The sequence below is a fragment of the Oreochromis aureus genome, linkage group 3 (genome assembly GCF_013358895.1).
Source record: "Oreochromis aureus strain Israel breed Guangdong linkage group 3, ZZ_aureus, whole genome shotgun sequence".
NCBI classification, from domain to species: domain Eukaryota; kingdom Metazoa; phylum Chordata; class Actinopteri; order Cichliformes; family Cichlidae; genus Oreochromis; species Oreochromis aureus.
This window is the reverse complement of record NC_052944.1, coordinates 32870915-32875904: the sequence shown is the minus strand read 5'-3', so window position 1 is coordinate 32875904 and position 4990 is coordinate 32870915.

Sequence of the window (4990 nt, the reverse complement as noted above, 5' to 3'; positions counted from 1 at the left end):
GAGTGGAATCAAAGACTGGTGGATGTGGTCTGAGGACATTGGGGAAGCTACTATTTACAGCTGCGGTAACAACAAAGGTGTTGGTGACTGTGTGAACAGAATAAGAAGGGTCTGATAATTGGTACTCTGACATTTGTAGCAATTAGAGGCTTTTATGTGTTTAAAATGTAACTCATGTGCAAAATCTCAAAAAATTTTCTTCCAAATAACAACTATGGGACAGAACACTATACCCTATATACTAGCCCTACACTACATCATGGTGAAATTCTTAGAGCCACTCCAGACGGTATCACATGGACTTTGTCTCCTATCGAGGAGAATAAAGAGGTTATAAAGAAGGCAACAGCCACAATGACTAGATCAAGCTGTTCAAGACACCTGGAAGTAGTCTGACAGAAGTCCTAGATCTTTTAGAAACCAGAAAAGATTAATACCAAAACATAATCCCCCCCCCCCTTGCTGCCGCGTCTGAACATATTTAAAAAATATGAATCCCACAGTTGATACAACAACAACAACAACAACAAACTTTATTTATATAGCACATTTAAAAACCAGTGGTGTACCAAAGTGCTTAACATGCAAGAGGGTAAGATGAAGTAACAGGGAAGGATGAGGGCTATGGCAAGGTACCAAAACGTGCTAGCAGGTTGAATGGCATTAAAACACACGAAGGCAAAAGAGTTGCATATAAAAGCATAAAAGAAAGCTAAGTGTAGAAAATAAAACAATCAAAAAAATTAAAAATGAATTAAAAGTAATTAAGAATAAGCCAAAGATAAGAATAAGCGTTAAGCTAACTATCAAGCAAGCGTTAACTGGTAGAAAAGGCGAGGCTAAATAAGTGGGTTTTTACCTAAAATCAGTTAGTAACTCATTCCTGCAGAAGTATGGTGTACATACCACAAACACACAAACCGGAAGTGAGATGAACCTTCATAGGTTAATTTTTGATCACAGTTTTATTCACATCTAGAAGAGCAGGGTGTGTCAAATTTCACAATGGGTTGGTGAGCCAAGATAGATAAATGAATCAATCTCTAACAAGATAGAAAGATGAGCCATCAGATTACACTGTTACCATAAACCACCCCAACCTGTTACTCATTTTGTTTTGTTTCACTGTAAACTTCATAGTTTCAAAATACATCCTAGTATTTCTAAATGAAATGAAAATGACATATTCACACATTCTTTCATTTTTAATACAACTTGTTGAATCACTTGTAGAGAAGCAGCTGATCATGGAAAAAAAAAAAGTGATCATGTGCATACAGTATGTGGGGGCGCAACTTTACTGTCTTTGGTAAACTATTCCATCATTTAATTCCCTTTGTTTAAAGCACAGCTTATCCAGATAGTGCACCTATAATGGCGCTTACAGTCCCCTCTGGTGGTGGTCGTTTGTCTACTCCATGATCTCTCTCTATTGATGAATAAATTCATTTAAAAGATGTGGGTGTCCATGTAGAACCGTATGTATAAAACAGCTATACTTAATTTAATTTAACCCTAATTTAAATGAACAAAATTTGTTTTATTTCATTTTATTTTGCTATAGTTAGTACATGATGATGGCTTTTTGTTTAAAAAAAAACAAAACAAAAAATGGGGAAACTAATATGACTGAGCTGATAAATATTCTTTAATGTTCACCAGCTGCTCAGATTTAGAAATAAAACGATTTAATCTTTGCGTTGTGACATTTTACATTATAAAACTGGCTTGTGGACATCTCGATAGAAATTATGAGGGCTCAAAAGATTTTATAAAATGAAATGAAATTTCGATCAATTTAATAAACTAAAGTTGTTAAAATAAATAACCGAAATCAGTTGATTCTGATGAGGAGGAAATTGCTGACATTCTTTGAATAAACTTTATTAACTTTGCTGTGCAGTCCATTCTTCATGTAGTTAACATTTTAACGAATGCTCTGATTTGGATCTTAATGACTTGATAATAAAACCAATAACTTAATGATACTGCATTATATTATACTGACAGGAAACCGAAACACATACAGCAGGTAAACTGATCATTTACATGAAAGCAGGACTTTTCATTTCATTTTCAGTTCTGCTGAAACGTGTGAGCCATTGAAGGTATTTTCACTCATGGACAAACAGCAATATAGTTGTTATCACTAGCATACTAAATCCCTCAGGAGAAATGACATCACAGTGGAACATAAACGCAACAGCCAAGAGAGGAAATGTGCAGTAAGCAGCAGGCGTGGCTCAGGTTGTTTAAATACCATTCTTGGGCTCTCCAGTCATCCACACACCTTCTTGAGCTCTAACCGGTGAGTTTGCAGAAAACAAATGTTGGTTGTTTTTAAAAGACTTGATACTAAAAAATACCAATTTTTTTGCTAATAATATATGCTACTAACTTACAGTTCTCAAAAGTTATGTTGTCGATGTTATCTCTTTCCTTGCTGGCTTAACTATTAGGACTTCAGGAATTGTACATGTAGTAATACATAATATCAAAGTAAAAATATACTTCTTTTTTATTTCTAAAGTACCTAAAAAGAGTTGATTCTATTAGAGCAGAGCCTTTTCCTTTACTACGAGTTTAAAAAAATAACTTTTTACCATACACTGGGCTTTGTCTCAGTCTCTCTGTTCATTCACTGTCAGAAAAGAAGCTCTCTTCTGATTTCCTACACTTTAAATATTTCTTGCATTTTATTATGTACAAGAAGCCAACCAACCAATTGTCATTACTATCCATACAGCCAAATTAGCAGGCAGACTTAAATATTAATATGAAAAGTTGACTCTGACAGGTTTAAGATTGAATATCAAACTCATTTTGTTTTTCCAAATTCTAATGACTTATGTAAACAGTATTTTCACTGTTTGTGCAGGAGGCCAGGTTTTGGTCGTTCAGAGCAAAAGCTTTTGCCATCCCATGCTAAACAGAAAGTGCTTATCATATGACAGCTGAGAGACTTATTTTGAAATGCAGAAAACTTCAGAGCTCCAATTTTTCAAGCAATAGTCATATGAAATTATACTGTATATAAGCTCAAATTTGGGAAGTAGCAGAAGTTGTATACATCCAAATTTAGTTTCGATCTTTTTGTCACTGAATATACTATTTCTATATTATGTACAATATTATCTATTTGGTGAATATATATTTTAAAATGAATAAATCATTTATATCCATCTCATCCTCACTTCTCCAGGTGTCTGATTTCGGTACCAGAAGGATTAAAGAAAAAAAAACATAAATTTCATCTTAATCTTGAAGTTTGAACTCATTGCCATGAAACAAAAGTCAGCAGAAACTGAGAGCACTGACATCAGTGAAGACGTGGAAGCAGAAATTGTATGTAATAACTTCTGGAAACTGTGCACAGAGTATGTGAAACAAAACCCAGAGTCCAACAACACACAGCTGTTCTCACTGTTGGTGCTGCTGAATGCATATCTTCCTGATTCTTACCTCTGTATGGATGAGTGTCAACAGATCCTTGGACCACCTGATCTAATCCATGGAGGCCCTCCCTTTGAAGAACGAATGGAGCCTTTCACCTTTTTCATCAGTCCAGTCCCTGAACATGTGACAATAATTCACCCAGTGATTGCACAGAGATCTGTGGAGCTGCTGCATGTTCTGAAGATTAACAGAAGCACTACAGTGAAAAGATTAATGCATTTACTATGTGGAGCTGAGAGTGAACCACGAATTGCCCAATACGTCAAAGATTTGCTAACAAAGAGAGAAACGAGTGAGAATGGCCAAGAGAAATTCTCAAAATTGATCAGAGATATTTTGATACAAGAGAGGTTTTACCATGCTGTCTCTGTACTGAAATGTGCATCAGAAAAATTTGAAACCAATCCTATTTTTCCTCAAACAATTTCTCGTCTGTATCATAAGAAGGATACGACTAAAGCTGAAGAATGGGCAAAGGATGCGATTGCAAGAGCTCCAAACAACTCTTATATGGCTGACACTCTTGGACAAGTTTATAAGAAACGCTTGATTGATGCTGGTGAGGATATTTTAATAAGGGCACACGAGAGAACTATTTTGAAAAGGGCACAAGAGGCCTTCCAAGCATTTAAAGATGTGGAGAAGAAAGCTGAGAATGAAAAACACTCAAAGACGATGGACATTGTTGATGCTGAAAGCATGCCAGACACCTTCAACAACAGAGGCCTCTTTGGTTGCATTCAAGTGGCAAAAGTAGCTTTTGAGAAACTCCATCAAGACAACTCTGTAGGTATTTATCCTAACTTAGAAACAGAAGTTGAAGACAAGTTTGACTTTTTTGAATGGTATCTAACCTACTCCAAACCAGGCATTAGTACCTTGGAGCCACATTACTTCTGGAGGGATGTTGCACTCTGTTATGAGCACTACACAAACAAAAGAGCAGCAGACTCCACCAGCTTTCCAGGCCTCCTTGATTTGCTGAACCACAGTCTTTTCATGTCAAAGGGAAGAAACGCTAAATTTGAGGAGCCTGAAAAAACTGTGTCTGATTTAGAGACAATTCAAGAATGGCTGAAGGCTGCGTACGAGGAAAATGCTGAAGATATCAAACTAGCAGAGAGGTATATCCTCTCCAACATCCTCTTAAGCAACAAGAAGCCAGATTCTCCAAAACTCACCCCAGTGAATGAACTCAAAGAGATAATTCACAGATTCTTGGGCAGAGAAGAAGGACGTAGGAGACCTGAGTTTTATCTTTTGGTGCTGATGTTGTTTTGGCCTGAAAAACAGCTTCAGGTGCCACAAAAAGAGGACGATGAAGAAGTCGGACAAAAGGCGACAAAAGACAGTAAGTCAGCAGACTCAGCCTGTGAGGACATGAACAATGATGAGGAACGAGACAAAGAACCTGGGGAACCTGCACAACTTCCTGCTGACCTCATGTTTGACCTCAACCTGCAACAGAATGTCACATTCATGGAGGAAACGTTTGAGAGAGCTGGCTATGCCAAGTACCTGCGAGGCCGTTACT